Here is a 20,198-nt window from a genome sequence, read left to right as displayed (position 1 = left end):
ATGCTATGCTAATGCTATGCTAATGCTATGCTAATGCTATGCTAATGCTATGCTAATGCTATGCTAATGCTATGCTAATGCTATGCTAATGCTATGCTAATGCTATGCTAATGCTATGCTAATGCTATGCTAATGCTATGCTAATGCTATGCTAATGCTATGCTAATGCTATGCTAATGCTATGCTAATGCTATGCTAATGCTATGCTAATGCTATGCTAATGCTATGCTAATGCTATGCTAATGCTATGCTAATGCTATGCTAATGCTATGCTAATGCTATGCTAATGCTATGCTAATGCTATGCTAATGCTATGCTAATGCTATGCTAATGCTATGCTAATGCTATGCTAATGCTATGCTAATGCTATGCTAATGCTATGCTAATGCTATGCTAATGCTATGCTAATGCTATGCTAATGCTATGCTAATGCTATGCTAATGCTATGCTAATGCTATGCTAATGCTATGCTAATGCTATGCTGATGAAAAAGTTGCAAAACTGCATTTCGAAAAAAATTCAAATAAAATTGTATTCTATCAAAATTAGGATTTTTTTTAACTAATGTATTAAAAATCATTAAAAATTAAGAAACTGAACATGATTTCAATTCGGAAAGGTCAGAATTTATATTTCGATTGATTTTCCAGCTTCGCTAATGAAGACAGCTTCCGGATTAAACTTGGCGAAGCGTGAAACTTACTTTTTGCGTAAAAGCTTCGACTAGTCATGAACTTATCCATAAAACCACAAATCAATTCCCATTGACCCAAGAAAAATGGCCCATCAGCAGTTATACCAAGAGAACAGCTTCTGAATGGAAGCAAAAAATCAGCACATATTCATACATCTCAGTTCTAACCGCGACCAACCGAAGTGACCAACCGATTGACCACCGTTTGTGGCCACCGGAAAGCACCCGATGATAACCCGCACTTGATAAATATCTATGCAGCAATGCTGCCCCACTTTCAAGCTTTCCCTTTTCTGGTTTATCAAAATCAACCCCCGGTTAACGCAATAAAGAGAGAAGGGGTCCCAAAACCTCGAAACCGGAGACCACAGGACCACGACCAACTGACTGCCGAAGGATGACCAAACACTCGTCAACGGAACATCAACGCGCGAAGATGATCAGAGCTTACTTCCGGTTCACGTTTTTGAGGTTTTCCGGCCCAGCTGATGAAGTGTCAATAAATTGGTTCCCAGGAACTTTCCATTTGTGAATGGAATTTTTAAAAACTGCTACCATGGCTCATAGAATAGCATGAAATGCATTTTCATTTCCACCAACTAACACACTTCCGAGGGTTGAATATATAAAAAAAAAACATGAAGTCAAAATTTGAAAAATATGCAAAGAAATCGAGGAAAATAAGTTTTTTTAAATGTTCTATGTATATCTGAGTGTTGAATACTCCTTAATAATATTTTAAAAATCATTATCAGATGATGAAAGTTTTTGAAACAACAAGGAATTACCTTTCATTAAAATTCCAAAACGATTATTTCCTAGCACTTCATTAGCTACACATCTAGGATTTGTTAAAAAAACGTGCATATTGAACAATAATTAATTTCCTTTATTGAAAAAGAATGTTGTATAAGAATCAAGCAGATGGAAATGAGTCATAAAAATTGTAATTTTTCATTCAAAATTTGCAGAGTTTTTTTTTATTATCGCTTTATTTCTATTCAACTCAAACGAAATATGAATTTTCCTTCTGCCAAGAGAGAAACCCCAGTTCATCAACATTTCAAAACGTATAAAAATTTGTTTGAGAAAATAAAAAGACGTTGAAAATTGCGTTCGAAGAACATAGAAGACAATTGAAAAAAATGAAACCAGTTTATTTTTTCAAACAAAAAACAAAGAGAATGGAGAATTTCCATAGATCCAATTAAAGATACAGACATTTGTAATATATTCTTTTATACAATTTAATTGTTAAAAAATGTCAAATTTTATGACTTATAAATGTTTGTAAGTGTCTAACAATGTGATCTTATGAGAAGGCTTCATTTTAAAATGCATTTCAAATGATTTCAGGATCCAGATTATTCAAATTCTCGACTAAAGAAATTTTTGAATTAAACTTTTAATTTCTTTTTAAATATTCACATTTGATTTTGACTGACAAGAAGACAAAAAAAATGAAAGTATAACATAAACGATTCTATAGCAGAGTTTGCTTTCAAATTTTTGAATTAAGAATCATATTTCAATTGAGATTTCAGTCTCTTAATGTATCACATATGTTGAGAATTCATGATGAAACTTTGTTGTTCTACAAATTTCAAGTCAGTCGCTCAAGTTCTCATCAAATTCAAAATCATTTAATTTAAATTGCAACTTTATCGTAGATGGAAGATTTATGGAATAATACAGACGAATTAATTAGAAAAAGCAACAGGTGTAAATGAATGCAGAGCCATTTAAATAGAACACCGTAACAAATTAAAAAAATGTGGAAGTAAATTTAAAAAAAAAAGACAGTTTTATTTATTTTAAGATCTTACTTAAAAATATTCTCCGATCAAGCCGATGAAATAATAAATAAACATGCACTGATTAACTACACTTCACGAACCTTAAATTGGAAAATAGAATTTTTTATTAGATCTGGAATACATAAATTTAAGGCTTCCCAAATTAAAATCAGAACGGTTCTGTTTAGAAATTTAAATTACTTAAATGTTTTTAAAATTTAACTGGAAGTTGAAATCATTGCGTTATAAGAGAAAACCATTATTAATCCTCATCCCTTCCAGAAATTTTTACCCGTTACAGTGTCGATCTGACACTCCCGACTTAAACGAACAGCTATATCACTCTTGTTTTCCAGCCGATTTCTACCAATTTACAAAATTGTTTTGGAAACTTCGTAATGTAACTTGAATATTTTTCTCAGGCTTTATCACATACCGCACTTCCGTTTTCTGTTATTCAAAATCTAGGAAAATAAAATTAAAAAAAAAACATGCGGAGAAAAAACTGTATATTAGCTACGGAATGCTAAAAAAATATCACTAAGTGTTCAAGAAAACTGAAATGAGAAGCTTTCCGTTAAATATAAGGATTTTTTTAAATATTTTTTTTTGGTTTTTTTTAAATTTTTTATTTAATGTGAAAAAGTGGTGTTAATAACCGTTCTTTTCAAACAATTAATCGTCAATAATGTTTAAGTCATACCAGGTCAATTTTGAAAAAAAGATTGGAAAGTTGGTGTAATTTGGCACATTTTTGCATCTTTAGATTTTCAAAATACAAAACACAGATTTTTTGCCGGATTATCAAAGGTAGCTTGTTTGCAAACTTTTTGTCATTTTGCAATTTCCCAGATTTTTTTTTACAATGAAATTTAACTTTGCACAGGATTTTGAGTATTTAAACGCAACATTCCCGCAATAAAATTATAAAAATATGATAAATAAAAATGTGACAGTCAGAGCAAACTACTGCTACCAGCTGCGTTTCGTTCCGAAATTCGGTGGTAAATATTGGGCGCAAAAACGATCAAATCATAAGGTGGTTCGTTCCAAATCAGTATTTTGGCGTTAAACGTTGCCTACACTTATTGATATGAAAATCCAATGCAAAGTTGAATATGAGTTAAAAAAAATACAGCTTCCAATCCTCTTTTCAATATATATTTATCTAGTACTAGCTGACCCGGTGTGCTTTGCTACACCCTCCAAAGATTATTGAAATTTGTGGTCCCTAGTTATTTAACTTTTTATTTATTTGCACAAAATTCTATATTCAATTTAAATATCACAAAAATGTTTATTCAAAATAAAATTGCTACTTTTTTTTGAAATCTTAATTCATTTATTTTTGAATCCGTGCTTCAATCCTTTTTATGACTCTGGATTTCTTTGCCTCTTAAGTTTATAGCTTATGCTAATTTTTTTATATATGGAATCTTCGCTGTCTTTTTATTTGTAGAGAGGGGCTCAAACTATCCTAGAAAAGTTTTTTGTAACAAAATAACATCACGGGAAACTCATTTTACCTATTCGTTCTCCAACCCTAGTTTAACCCTAGTTTAACCCTAGTGGAAGGAATGGGGTCTCATAACATCAGAAAAACATTATGGCGTCATTCTCGATAAGCTCTCGAGCTATTCAAAAAATGGGTGGCCCTCTCGGCACTTTATATCTCCCCTCTGGCAGGAGAAGGGAATCTCAAACCATCGAAACAACATTACCCGTACACAAATATGCTTCCTTGCAAATGTGGTTCCATTTTCTCGATTAGTTATCAAAATATTTAAAAAAAAAATTATGAGTGACCCTCTCCCCTTTATATCGTTCCATTGAATGTAGAGAATGGTGCTAAACCACCGAAAAAACATTTCTTGTACTCGACTACCCTCCCATGCAACATTTTGTTTCGTTTGCTTTATTAGTTGTCGAAATGGTGCCAAAAAAATTTGTATCAGAGCCCCTCTTGCTGCCTATTATCCCCTATCTAGAAGGAGGGGATCAAGATCAAACCTTCTGTGTATTCAAATACATTCCCATGCCTAATTCTGATCCATTTGCTCGATTGTTACATTGTTTTCATGTCATATTTGGGTCTTAAATAAGCTAATAACCTTTTTACGTATCCAAGTGCTTTCCCATGCCAAAGTTGTTTCCATTTGCTCAAGTTATGAGAAAAATTGTAAAGGAGCCCCCTCTCTCTTTCCTATCACGCAACTGGAAGGAGGCAGTAGTACCAAATATTCACAGAAGCTTTCCATGTGCTCAAAAACCCTTACAAACCAAATTTCTTTTTGATTTGCTGGGTAAGTTCCCGAGTGATGTAAAAATTGTATGGAAGCACCTCCTCCTTTAAGATTTTAAAAATTGAAGAACGGGGTTCTCAAAATATCATAGAAACATTTCTCGTAATCAAATACCTTTCCACACCAAATTTGGTTCCATTTGCTTGATTAGCTATCCAATTATGCTGAAAATTGCAAAGGAGCCCCCCCCCCACTTTTTATCTCCTCACTGGAAGGAGGGAAGGGTGGCAAATATTCAAAGAACTATTATCGTACCCAAATAAACTTCCAAGCCAAATTTGGTTTCATTTGATCGAATAGTTTTCATGTTATGCGATTAAAAAGGTATGAAAGCCCCCTTCTTCCTTCCTGTATCTTCACTGGAAGGAGGGGGGGGGGTCTGAAATAATCATAGAACCATTCCTCGTATTCCCCTACCCTCCCATGCCAAATTTGGTTCTATCAGCTTGATTAGTTCTCCAGTTATGTTAAAAATTGTAAGGTAGGCCCCCTCCCTCCTTCATATCTCCTCACTTGAAGGAGGGAGGGGTACAAAATATTCCTAGAAACATTTCTCGTACCCAAATACCCTCCCATGCCAAGTTTGGTTTGATTTGCTTGATCAGTTCTCGAATTATGAAGACTTATTACTTTTACATCAAAGACCCCCTCCCCCCTTCCTATTAGAGGGAGGGGTCTCAAACCATAATAGGAACCTTCCCCGGCCTCTAATACCCCCACCTGCCATGTTTCACTTAAATCGGCTCAGTAGTTTTCGAGTCTATAGGGAACAGACAGAAAGACAGACAGACAGACAGACAGACAGACAGACAGACAGACAGAAATTCATTTTTATATATATAGATGACCTAAACAATTCTGAAGATTAATTGATTGAAAAGTACGGTTTATACACCACTTTCTTACATTTTTTGTATAGTTTCTTATTTCAGTTTTCTTGGACACTAAGTGAAATTTTTGAGCATTCCATAGCTGATCTCCTGTCTTTTCTCCGAAGCTTGTTTTTTTTTGATTTTTTTCTTAGACTTTGAAAAACGGAAAACTAAAATTTTGTTGCTGAATATTGTCTGAAAACCATATTTGAGTTTCATTACGATGTTTCAAAAACTATTTTGAACATTTTGTAAAAATCGGTTAGGAAACAAGAGAGATATATTAGTTTTAGTCAGGAGTGTCAAATTGACACTCCAGGGACTGTGTCGGGTAAAAATTTCAGGGATTGATAAGGGTGAATTCAATATTTTATTGAAAAAACATTCACAGTAAAAAAGTCATAGCTTTACAACTTTCAGCCAATTTTTATCAAATATCTTTTGAAAATTAAGATTCAAAGAAAAAAAAATTTTTACAGTCTGTTTAATTTTTTGCTTAAAAATAATTTTCTTAAATCATAAATTTACAAATTCCTACAATCCTGTTAGTCATACGCAAACAAAAGGTTCTATTTATCTATAATTATGGATAAAGGAGATTTTAATTGGATGATACGTAGTCCTAGATATTTCAACTGAGTATTATTTTTTATTTAATTTTCGAAATCAGCACCCGAATATACGTTAATAATAATACGTTAATAATAAATTTAGTTTACTTAGTCGAAAAATGCTGTAAACTTATGGAATTAAAAAACGAAATCCTTCCCAAAAATCTTATCCATGAATTGTTTCTTCGTACTGCCCTGACAGTAAAACGATGTTGAATACGCAAAAAAAATCATTAGTAAAAATAAACGTTGTAAATGTCTCCAGATTTTCCGATGACTCCTTCTGAAGGGGGTCGTCCATACAAGACAAATATTGCTTTCGCCATATTGACGTTATTTTTCGTCAGATTGTGTTGAAAATTTGCACATGAGTGTTTTGAAAGACGAGCAATCGATTTCAGGTGTGAAATTCTGTGTAAGGGGTCAGCCAAAGGGGTCGTCCATATTAACTTTTCAATATTTTGGCGATATTATCGTTATTATTCATCGGATTGGGATGAAAATTTGTACACTGTAGTTTTCAGGGACGAGCACTCGATATCAAAGATTGTAGATATAAAAGAATAGGGGAGAATGGGGATTCTTGATCCCCTTTTCTTCTTTTCATTATATCTTTTTGGGAAAATTTTGCAACGCACCGTCTTTTGTATTTTCTGAGAGCGTGTAATTTCAAATTAATATGCTCCAAAAGTTAGAACAATACATGAACACGTAGCTAAACAGGCAAACATTTAGTAAAATCCGAAGATAAAAGGTCCGTCAACTATTTTTTGCCATATTAGTTCTCATTTCTCAGTTTGTAAGTTTCAGACAAAGAAAATTCCAAAAGTTTGTCTACTACCCTAAAGTCATTGCATACTTCATGGCGCCATTTTCTGGTTTTTAGATAAATCCAGTATTTTTAGTCCTTTTTACCAGAGAATTCCTGGATATCATTAGTTATTGGACAAATATTATTAGTTATTTCATGATTACCAATGATCTCGATCCATTCAGAAGAAAAATATACCATTTTGAACTCTAGGGATCAATTATACCCATAACATACATTTTGGAAAACTTCTTCTTAAAAAAATTGAGAGTTTCCTATTGAAAATATGGAAAAATGAAATTCAAATTATACTCTAACGACTGACATTTTGAAATAAAATAAAAGTCTCAGGTCTCACGTATCAGTTCTCAGGTCACATGTCTCAATTGTCAGGTCTCAAGTTTAAGGTACTATTCCGCAATTCTCAGATCTCAGATCTAATGTCTTAAGTCTAAAGTCTCAAGTTCCTGGTCTCAAGTCTCATGTCTCAGGTGTCAGGTCTAAGGTCTAAAGTGTCTAGTTACATGTCTTATTGTTTCAAGTTTCAAAGCTGCATAAATTTAAAAGTCTTTTTTACACGGTTTCCCGTAATTAGCACGGTTTTTTTTACACGGTTTTCGGGAATTAGCACAATTTTTTTACACGGTTTTCGGGAATTAACACGGTTTTTTTTACACGGTTTTTTACGCGGTACGTATATCAGTGTAAAAAAGACCTTGGTGTATTTTTATTATAATTTTCTCATGTCAGAAACATTTCCAAGTGATGAAAAAAGATCTTCAAATCACATTTTGTTAAATTTTTCAAACAAAATTCAATAACTAAAAAAAAAAAATCTAAAATTTGTACAAATAAAAATATGCTTGTTTTGTTCTATTTGGCACATTTTTCTAGAACATTTGATATTTGTAAGACATTCCTGTTTCGAAATATAGAGAAGGAATCAAGTATCCCCAGGGATACAGTATCCTCACACTTCACTACCGAAAGGGGTTGAACTTTTTGACAATAACTGCGTTGTTATGCAACGATCGAGTTGAAATCTACGCCTGGGGTTTTTTTTTACGGTCAATTGATTCCTGATTTCAAATTTAGTAGCAGATGACAAAAAAGTGATCGTCCAATATTTTTGCAATTATTACTTACTTACAATGAATTCGGAAGTGCATTTCGAAAATGCTTGATAATTGACTTTCATACAATCTGTTCATGACATATTACAAATTGAACGCAACGGAGTTCGCATGGGATCAGCTAATTTATAAAAAAAAACCTGTCAAAATCCGGGCATTTTATTTCAAAATTAACGACCAAAAATCCGGACAATATCCGTGCAAATTTTGTTTAAAAAAAAACAACTTTATCGACATATTTTAAATCGTAGTTAAAGCTTCTTAAAAACCTTTCATGATTATTTTTATAAAACTTGAACAAAAAATTTCATTTCGGGAAGCATAAAAAAAATTTTACATCATAATTTTTTTTGTTTGATTTGCCAAATAAAGTGAATAAATCCGGACATAATCCGGGAATTTTTCAATAAAATCAGGGCAACCGGGCCGGGCCAGACTGCTCCCTAACTTTACATTTAATATCCGGCCAATCAAACCTTAACTTATATCATTTTGCCAACAACCCTCACGTGATTTCTGGAAAGTAGTGTTTTTTCATCGGAATCAAAAATTAAAAAAAAATTGCAACTTATACAAAAGCATGAAAAGTACAAAAAATGTTTTTATGTGAGATAATTTTGTTAATATTGAAGTGCTTTTGTTAATTCACTGTTAACAACTCATAGTGACTGGAAGTCCCTTTCCAATGCCCAATTGATCAGGCAAAGGCGCCCAAAACATATACAAATTATTATAAGATTAATCCAGATAAAAAATCGTTGTTTTGAGAGACTGACTAGAAATTTTTCTTATCTTACTGTACCAGAATATATTTCCCATCAAAACAGAAAAAAAAGAAATGGATTCAAAAATACACTCTTGTAAAAATGAATATTTATGTTTTTTTTTTACTCATATCAACAAGATAAAAACACCTAAATGTGACAATTTGTTGGTAGCAAGTGAATTTATTTGGTGGCAAAAAGGTATAATTGCATGTGTTTGGAGCCAAAGGGGAAAATTTAAGTGCTAAAAACCAAACAAAGTTCAAGTGCTATTTTCTTAAAAACAGCTTCAAGGGTCTCATATTTGAATTCAGCGCTCTCAAATAAGTTTAAATTAGCTCTTAAGTTCTTTGCAACTCGGAAAAATGTAAATTTGGTTGCCTTGGGTATTCATCCACGCCAGAGATTTACCTCACCTCACTTTACCATTTTCAGATCTATGACAGATTATTACGGTATAATGATATATTCACTTTGATCTAGAACCAAACAGATAACTGAATCTTTATGGAATTTTGCAAGCTGAGTAAAAAACAAGCTATTCTTCGAGGTGATTAGCTTTTAAGCACTAAACATTGTGTATTCAATGAAATGATTGGGTAAAACATTTCGTCACATCTAATCAATAAAAAGCATGTTTTGTTTCATTTGAATGATTAATTTTTTTTATATGTTTCAAATAAATTACATTTTGGCTTTATTTAACACCCATAAATGAGCCTCTACTTCAATAATGAACTTCCTTGGAGGTGGAATTATCGGTATAAGATTCTAAGCCGGACAAGTAATAAAAAGCTTTCTAATAACTGGCTTTGTTCTCCCAGCACAACCGCATAGCATATGTCTGAAAAAAGGCAAACAAAAAATATCGCATACCATATTACAAGACAAAGGAGGATGGACACAATTAGCCACCAAGGATATTGTCGAATGATGAACCGAGCGCTGTTTGTTCATGTTAACCGGCCGGCAATAGAAAACAGTTTCTAGTTTCCCATTCCTACCCCATTCTCATCCCTTTCTCATCAAAGGTAAAGGAGGATAAAAAAAAATCACACCGACTTAACCGACTGAGATTATGCACTGGGTAAGATATTCGACTGACAAGCCGAGATGAGATGTTGCAGTGAGTTCGATTCTCAATATATTTTTTTGGGATGAATTATCCAGAAGGATGAAAATCCCAAAAACCGTTTTTCTTGTTTCGTTTAAATGTAATGGTCATGAATAATTTTTCTGGAGAATTCTAGTCTTTTACCAGTAGTGTTTTTTCTATCAATAAATTTTTGGCAAAGTACACATTTCAGTGCATTTTCGGCACGGAGATTTGTTAAATAGGCATTAGATTTTTGAAAATTCTTCAAAAGGTGTAGATGTCTATTAAGGTCTTGAAAGTTTGATTTTTTTTATATGAAGAACATTTAAAAATAAAAATATCAAACGGACAGAGAATAAGATTCTTTTACATAGTTTAGTGGAAAACATTCTTGTTTGTTAAACAAGGTTTTGCTTTATAAATGGCTCAAAGGGTTTTTCAATAACTACACAATAGTCTACAACAGGAAAATATGCAACAAACTCACATTTCACAAACGTCTATTAATAAATTCCATGATTAATCATAACCAAGTTGCCATTATCCTTTGCTTGAATCACACGATATCTGTTTTCTGGTCACTTGTTCACTTGAATAACATAAAGGACTTCCAATCATTCCTTCTCAGGTAAAATTTTGATAACAGCTCGGCGTAAATCCACGAAAATATTCCAAGGACACAATCAATCAACACCGAAAAACTGAATCGCGCTACACAAAATAACCATGATAAGAACTGGGATATTTTTTAAAGATTCCTTCGCGTCAACATCCCAATATTCTGACCAAGGTTGCGAAAACCGAAAGACCCAAACCAATAGGCCCCGAGAACCGAACCGAACCACTCACTGGGTCGCCGTCGTCGTCCTGTGTCGAGGTCGGCCACAGGACTTGCACTGACCGACGATTAATGGTTTCATCCGACCGAGAATGAGAACATGAATGGGCGCGTGGCACATCCTGCCTGGCACAATCGGCAGCATCAGCCAGCATCAACATAACCGGGCTGGAATCAGTTAAACACATACAAGGTAGGAACCTACTTATTGATGGCAAAAAAGGGGGGTTGGTAGCATTTTTTTTCCTGTCGTCGCTTCCATCCATCTCATTCCGATTTCGCCGCCTCGGATTGCGCGCGAAACCAAACCCACTGACCAGCAAACCAAACCGACGTTGTTTCGAGCCCCTCGGTCCATCAGTTTTTTTTTAACAAATAAAAAATGGCGTGGGATGATCCAGTAATGTGGCATTGAGTTTATGGCTGAATTGATTCAGACAAACAATGATCCTATTCGTTAAAGCTACAAGTAAGGATCCGATTTTGAGTTCCTGGCAAGACCTCTTTACTTCGCTTAGGAAACTATAAAGCGGCTCCAAGAAATGTTTTGAGCAAAACTGTTCTCCATTTGTGTTGCATTTTTGATGATGTTTTATTAGATAATTGATAAAATTTGACATAACTATAATGTTTTAAGCATGCAATACATATAACAAACATTTAAAAGTGATTTAAGCAAACTTCTGGACAAAAAAACACAATTCGCAGAAAACGGTTTACAGTTTTGACTAGGGTGGTCGGATTTACCGGTTTTTTTCCAATCCGGTATTTCGGTATTCTTAATTTATAAAACCGATAAAACCGGTAAAACCGGTATTTTTCAAAGCATATCGAATTTATGAAAAAGTTTCGTCTAATTGCAGTAGTAATGGCATAAAATGCTCAGAATTTGTAACGCAATAGATTTAGCAACATTTTCGATTGAAAAATATGGTATTGTGTCTTTAAATTATCCCTTTGTCATAAATATATCATTATCCTCATGATAATCATAATATTTATCATCTTCATTTCATAATTATAATTTCGCTGTTAAGTTGCAGAAATTATAGAAGTTTCATATAATTTTAAACGAATTTTTGTCCTGTACTCTGTAATACAGTATTCAGATTTAAGAACAGATTTTACAGATTTAGTAAAAGTTTTAAAACGTCTTTCATGAAAATGATATACAAAATATATTTATTTTGATAAACAAAAATATTTTACGGTAATAAACAACTAGGCAAAATACAAAACTCTGTGACAAAGCTTCTGGTTGACTCACATAATTTCAGATTTAATGTTGTCTAAAATACGAATGTTTTCCCCGCAACTTAGGTCGTGATCGCATTCAGTTTGCCTTTCTAACATTAAAACGAACAAATAGGAATAAAAATCTATCCAAAATTGAGTGAAAATTCAGCAATAAATATAGTTGTTTGGATCTGATCCATACGTGTTTTATAATAATACTTTTGCAAATTTATAAAAACTTTGTTACTGCTTTGTTTGGAAAAAGAAAATGCTTCAACAGCGTTAAAAATTAAAACAACAGAATTCCATCAATCACCTTGAAAATATTGATAAATAAATTTCTAACAAACATTTGAACATGTGTTTAACTGCTGACTCTGTTGAAAAATTTAATGATTTAAAACAAAATAGGAAGTTTTTAATCAGTTTTCAACATTTTTGGTTTTTAATTTGAAATTGGTGGAAGCCCGGCACCGCTTAGAACGATTTTGATATACTTGGCCTGTTTATTTATAAATAACTTTTCATCTTTTGTCCAAATTCCAGTTTTTCAATGAAAAATACAGTGATTATTGTGAAGCAATCTTAAATTTCTTGTAGCTGTATTTTTTCTACAGTCGTTGTACACTTGAACTGTCTGCGACTTGAACGTTGTGGAGCGATAGTTCGATAGGTGAACTGAAATGTGTAAAGTTTCATGAAAAAATTTCTTCTAAGAGAGAGATGTCAGCTTGTCAATACTCTTTTGAAAGCCACTATAGCTTTAATCAAAAAAGTTACGTCGACAAGTTTGACAACAATCAAATCTCACATAAACCTGGCAGTAAGGTTTATTGAGCTTAGATTTTGAAGCTGATTGAACAAAATTTGAGTATTTGCACTCATACATATTTGGTAAAAAAAAAACATTTAGCTGTGTCAATATTATTGCTATGCAAAAGAATAATGAAAAATTTACCGGAAATACCGGTTTTTTACCGTCTCAAAAGCCGGTATTTCCGGTATTGGAAAATGGACGGTTTTACCGGTTTCGGTAAAACCGGTTAGACCACCCTAGTTTTGACTCCATCTGCAAAACTGCTGGACCGATTTTCATCACAAATATTGTTTTGGAATCCTCTCAAGTTCAAGATGAATTCGAAGTGGTCCGATAATGATATTAGTTTTTAACAAAAACTTGATTTACTTTGAAAATTACTTCTCAAGCTCTCTGCAATTGTATGGTGGTCTTCTGCACCACTTCGATTTATTTTAATTCGTTCCAGTATTTTCTGAAGTTATGTGAAGCCAAATGCCAAAGAACACAAATTTTTCCAACGCACTGAAACTAAGACTCATTGAAAAATGCTGTGCGATTTTTAAGGAAGTACTCAGTGAGTGTTTCAAAGAGGTCAATTTTGAGAAAGAAATGACAAAAAAGTAGAATTCTGTATAAAGAAGCTGCTTTCAGATGTTGGGCAAAATCTTAGCATAGTTGTGCTTAATGTACCATTTGAAACACCAACATATCACAAATGGTTTATAGCACTATCTGAAAGTTTAAAAAGATTCAGGCAGCTAGGTAATTTTTATAGAGTTTATACTGTGATGTAATTTGATGTGGGGGACACACTTCGAATAGATTTCCGATCAAGTCAAGTCAAGTGGAAGTCATGTCTTTGATGAATTTTCTTTCTAAATAATACACAAACGCAACCCTTCTTTCCATATGAATTTTTCAATATATGAAGATAAAAAATAGCTTATATAATCTCGATGTTTTTTATAAATTTATGGTAAAAACTTAGTCAACATGTCTAAAGTATGTGTGGAAAAAATTAAAAATGACCTCGTGAAAACATACAGAATTTAAATGATAATATAAGTGATCGTTCTAAGAAAAAAAAAATTAAAAAAAATTAAAAAAAAAACACTAAATTTTTTAGAAATCGGTTGGAGACCAGCTGAGTTACAACAGCGGGAATGAGTGAATTCACGTCACAAAATTTTATTTTTGTAAAAAAAATTTAAGAAAAATATGCTCTGAAAGCTGTTTTGAGCCTCCAGAAGGTCGGATTTTTACAAATCGAACGTAATTTAGTTGATTTTTTTTTCATTTTTCCGTTATTTTCAAATAAAAAACAAAAATATTAAAAAAAATTTTTTTTGTGATTTTTATCAAATTAAGACTGTGAGAAACAGTAATTTTAACATGTGATTCCTCAATATGTTGCTATTCAAGTGCCAGTCAGTCAAAATATGGAAAAAGTTAGGTAAAGATACTAAAAATATATGATATAACAAGATTTAACAATTCAAGTGGTTTGTACTGAAGTAAAAAATTGCCAATTCCAGCGTGAATTCACATCACAAATGTGTCTTAAGCGTTTATGCATTTAACCGTTGTTAGTCTTAGCGAACATCCTTAAAATTCATCTTATCATCATTACATTCAAATGAAGAAAGTTTTTCAACCTAACTGATAAATAAGAATGAGGAAAATTGCACCATTTTATTGAAAAGAAAGAAAATATAATACTCGAAAAAAGGCGCAAAAATAAGTAAAAATTGCTTTAATACAAGACTTTCGGAAAAAATTTTAAAACATTTGCATCAGATCACATAAATTTATTAAAATGTCACATTTACAGATTCTCTTCAATTTTTTAAACAAATTTCTAAAAGCGTGTAAAATAGAATATTGATGTAAAAGATGAATATTTTCGGAAACCTTGTTGGAAGGAGCGGGGACGTGGATTGAAAGAAAGAGGTTACACACTTTAATCCAAATAATCTTTTAAAAATGAAGTTTTGATATGACAAGAACACAACCAAACGAATAATATGAATGTTCGCAAATGGTTTTAAACGTTGACAATTAGAATATTTATTGAATATTTTCTAAACAATTAACGATTGCTGAAAAAAACATTAAGTCCAAAATTGTCATTTCCAAGCTAAACTAAGACGTATGTAAACCATTTATCTACAAAGGTTTGATTAAAATTTGCCAAACTAGTGTATTGTAAAATAAATAACAATTTCCTTTTTTCTCCCGGTGGCTGCTTACTCTTACTATACAAAAGTTCATCAACAATCAATATAATAGAATAGATTTACATCAGACACATTCCACGCGCTTGTACCGCTCAATAGTGATTTTTATACTTTCGGGTTTCAAAAAATCTCAAACTTGTCTATAATTTTGATAATTCAAATCACACAAAACCAACGGAAAATAAAGAAAAAAAAATTAAAACATGTTTTATATGATTTTGAAAATCCAATTTTTTGTTGAAAAAAGTGGTTATTTCGACAACTTTTCCAAAATAATTAAATATAATATATGGATTTATTTGTATTGGAAATTTTTTTAATACGTTTTGGAGCCAAAAAACACAGCTGCATTTTGTAGAACAAAGAATTTGTTTATGCTCAATGTGGTTGTTTCGAAAAGCTAACAAAAACCGTCGCGTTTGAGTGAATTCACGTCACGAAAAAAGTGAACTTTTTAGTTTTACGAGAAAACTTTGACATTTTCTGACATAGAAAATGAGATCTTCTTTGCAAACGAGAAGATGATTTTAAAACACTAAATTTTTTAGAAATCTAGTTGAGTTACAACAGCGCAAATGAGTGAGTTCACGTAACAAACTAGTTTTTTTTGTGAAATTTCGTAAGGATAATATGCTCTGGAAGCTGTGTTGACCCTCCAGATGATCAGATTTTTACAAATCGAACATAATTTAGTTATTTTGAAAAAAGAACCAAAAGATTGTAAAAAAAAATATTTTTTTGGGTGAATCTTTAAATGAAGACTGCTAGAAACAAAAGTAACTTTAACGTATAATAATATGTTATTCAATATGTTGCTATTCAAGTGGCAATCCAAATAAGCAAAAAATTAGGTGAAGATACCGAAAATTTATGATAGTAAAAGTCGGAACAACAAAATGTCGTTTTTAAAAGTGCACATAAAATTTGAAGGCCCTTGAGAATGTTTCAAAGTTTCAAAGTTACTTGAATTCAGTCAACTACCCTGTTCTGTTTAAACTGAATGAATTCACGTCACAACTTCAAATAAGCATAACTACGTTCGTTGTTGTTTAATCGGCAAGCTCCGTACAATAAATTGTGGGTAATCGTTTTTTCTACAACTTATTTGAAGACACCGATATTCTATTTCCACAGAGAGAACAGGAAATCAAAGTTGTATGTACTGAAGTCAAAAATGGTCAATTCTAGCGTGAATTCACGTCACAAATGTAATCGATCACAACAAAAACAACTTAAAGTTTGTGTTCACCAAATTACATTTATTTTGAAGAAAATTCAATTTGCGACCGTTTGCTACAATTTTTTTCATTTTCAAGTAAATTGGTTGACTTCCAGAACGATAACATATGTATGTATGTATGTATTGTATCCACCTTGGGTTTACGGCAGCGCCGCGGTTGTGGCAAAAAAAATAACCCACACGTCCATCTTGGCTACCACGCAACACAATAATAACCACTCAATGAGACTTCTAAGGGAATGGAATCGTAAGCAGAGGCACAAACGGTATCCAGGGTGAAAAGGGGAAAAGTCTCGAGAAGCTATAACCATGTTGTTGACTAACCTAGATAGCATGCAAATTATAATCCCGCCGCCAAGGCTTCCGAAAAAAGAGTGCGTCCTTATTTCACAAAAAGTAATCAAACACGTTCTTTTCCTCAACCATGCCAAATTCCCTTGGCATAAATTGAGGAACGTCCAGTATTCGAAACGGGAACTAGCATACACGGTAACCGCTCCTTTTGTAAAACGAGGATACCCAGATGCCCCTACCCTAGTTGTTTAAATTTGTAATAATGATACTATGAATAATAGAACAGTTAATATAATTAAATACAATATATATTATATAATATGATATAATGTAATACATCTCAATATAATGTAATATAATATGGCAATGTAATATAAAATATAATACATATACATATATGTATGTAAAATGTTATCTAATATATGATGTTATTCCTGGCGATTTTGATTATGCTGAAAAACTGTTAAATGTTAACTACACCCTTAGAAAAATCCACGTAGATTTACATGCAACAACATGGGTAGAAAGGAATCGAGCATTTGCGTGTGATAAAACTGTACAACTCATGTAAATTCCCGGTAGCCCACAAGCCTGTTGTTTACTGTACATTTACATTATTTAGCACATCTCATGAATCTTATTGGACAAGGAGTGGTTTCACTAAATAAAAAAGTCACCAGTTTGAGGCAGAAATAAACTTTTATTTAACTTCGATTACACTTTTTGATTGAATAACAACACTTACACCGATCTTCATCTTCCAAATATTGGTTAATTTTCGACGATTCCCCTGACGACGGAAACGACGGCTGGTGCCATAAGACAGCAGAAAATTGGCTGTCGCACAGGCTATGATGTTTTGGGGATTTAGCATCAATTTCCTGTAAATTTAGGGTGAAAATGTTAAGTCAATCACAGTTATTTTCAATATTGATTTACCTTTTATCAGCAATCACGGTTAGATTGAAGAAAAACTTAAAACTGTTGCCGACGTAGAAAGGAACCTTTAACGAACAGGAATGAAAACAAAACAAACCCGACAAACTGACGCTGGTGCTGAAAGAAGCATGCATTCACATGTAATTTTCATTCGAAGAGGCGAACATGCTATACTCTTTTTCAAAATTTTCCAGCGGCGGTGTAAAAATGTAAAATCACTTGTAGTGTAAGGTTACATTTTTTTATCTGTGTAACAAGATTGAAATGTGTTGTTAAAGGAAATAAATCAAAAGAATAATATTGACATTATTAGAAAAATATTTTAAAACTATGATCTGATAAGCTTGAATTAATAATTTCGAATGGGTGATATTTAAATGCTGCTGAACCGACAATGGAATTGTAAATTGGGTAAAATGAAGAATTAATTCAGAATCTTATGGTCAGTTGAAAATTATTTGCAGGGGCTTATATGATGCAAAGGATGTATATCATCAATTAAATTTATTAAATTTTACCTGAAATATCAAATAATAAAATTTAGAAAAAAAAAACTAAATTAGCTACCTATTACATGAAGTTTACTTTCAGTTCCACAGCAGACCTTGCATTTTGGTTACATATAACGTTCATCTTCTTGAATGAGAAATGTTTTTGAGTTAATACTTCTGGTTATCAACATCTACAGTGTAATAACAAGGTTATATGACTGGTTAATCTGAAACAACAATGGTTAATTTTGAAGATAAAATATTTAAAAAAAATTTGGATCTGGTACTGTAGCATTATAATAAGCTAAATATATTAAGAAAGATGCTCATCTATTTGGTCGATCTGAAAACGAAAGTAGTATTTTATTCAAATTATGATGATTTGAATTTGGAAATTTCACGACTTATAAACAAAAATTGAATAGATGCAAATGAATTTTGAAAGTTCAAGATTTGAAATACTGAAAATAACAATATGCATGATTAAAACTTGGAGGAATCAATACGATACAATAAAATACGATTGAATATAATCTAAAATGCCATATGTATCGCTTTATTTAAGTACTATAGAGGCCACTTTGGACGAAAATTTTTGCTATGAAATAGAGGACAGTATGTATAATATAGAAGAATGGTGAAATTCAGCTATTATTACGGTTGAATGTTTCAAAATGAAGGAATAGATACAATAACGAAAGTATGATGAAATTAGACGAATATTTGACTTAATTGTCAAAACGGAGAAAAGTTATAAAATCCTAAAGAGAAAAAAGTCAAAGATTTCAGATCAACTGATATATTGTTTGTATGATAATTATTCCATTTAAAATGTGGTGGTCATATAAGAAATAATAATTATTATATATGATATATGATTATACAAATACAAGTATACGATACAAAAAATACATTAGTTTTTTTTATTGCGGCTTTTATGATGCTGGAAGTAAACGAGATTATAAATAAATAAAACAGAAAAAAAAGTTTGAATTACATATATTAAGTTTTCTAATGTTAAAATTCATGAAAGATATCGACCGGTAACCTACAAGATATACTAAATATATTCCAAACATTCAGTTCAACAGATGGACACGACAAATCCTCATTTTGATCACTTGACTGTTATTTGTGCTATTGATACTGTCAATTTCAAATATTTATTATAAAAATAAATAATATTTTATATAGTTGAAAGATAACTAAAATATGCATTAAGCAGTAAAGTGTAAATTCCTTTTTTATTTAGTTAGTTTTAACCTGATTGTTAAAGCATTTGCAAGCTCTGGCTCAAGTCCTAACAGCTAACAGCTAACAGCTCATCACACCTGGTTAAATAAAATAAATTTATTTATTTATTTATTTATAATGATACTGAAACAAAAAAGAATGATGTGCATCACATTATATTGAAATATTTTTGGCATTTCCATCAGTATTCATTATTTGTTAACAATACTTTTGTTTCCGTTGAATATCCATGAATTCACCAAACCACTCCTATCTAATGAAGCTGGAATAGTGCTTTAAAACGAATAAAAATATACGTGTGCATTATAAACTTAAAAAAAATGATGAAGTTAAATTAGTAAGATAATTGCAATAAATAATTCACAATTGGAGCATATTGATGATTATTGACGATGTCTGCTATCCAGGGCTGCAAATTTAAAATTAAGTTAATAATGAATTCAAATAAAGCTTAGTTCTTTTAGAAATGGGACAGTTACGAATGCGTGTATCTCAAAAACCTTTCGTTTGATCTTAAAACTTTCTATGAAGGAAATGAAGGTTATCTTATGATAATTCATGGAAAAATTTAAAAAAATATATCTATCGATTTTTTGTAAGTATAAATTCTACTTTAATCTTGGTACCTCCCATCGGCTAGCGCACACTTTTTTCAGTCATGATATTGATCAGTTGTTCAAACTAATACTTCGTCTAATCTGTATTTTAGGTGGCTACATCCTCTTCCTTCAATTTCCGCTACTTTTCGGACCAATACTTCTTTTTTAAAAGAAACTGAGGGCAATTTTGT

General features: G+C 32.0%; 1 protein-coding gene across 3 annotated transcripts in view; it reads right to left on the bottom strand.

Moving 5' to 3' along the window:
• The window catches only part of LOC129754664 (protein lozenge), a 168,563-nt gene that overhangs the window by 135,721 nt on the left and 12,644 nt on the right, over positions 1–20,198 (bottom strand). The window contains exon 1 of one of the 3 annotated variants that reach the window (XM_055750868.1): positions 10,568–10,878. The exons of the other annotated variants lie outside the window; for them this stretch is intronic. The gene's annotated coding sequence lies outside the window, so the exon portion shown is untranslated. Of the gene's footprint in view, positions 1–10,567; positions 10,879–20,198 lie in introns of those variants that run through there. 3 annotated transcript variants of the gene reach the window in all.

Source organism: Uranotaenia lowii, chromosome 1, assembly GCF_029784155.1.
Source record: "Uranotaenia lowii strain MFRU-FL chromosome 1, ASM2978415v1, whole genome shotgun sequence".
In the NCBI taxonomy this organism is placed as follows: domain Eukaryota; kingdom Metazoa; phylum Arthropoda; class Insecta; order Diptera; family Culicidae; genus Uranotaenia; species Uranotaenia lowii.
This window is presented reverse-complemented; position numbering and strand designations above follow the sequence as displayed.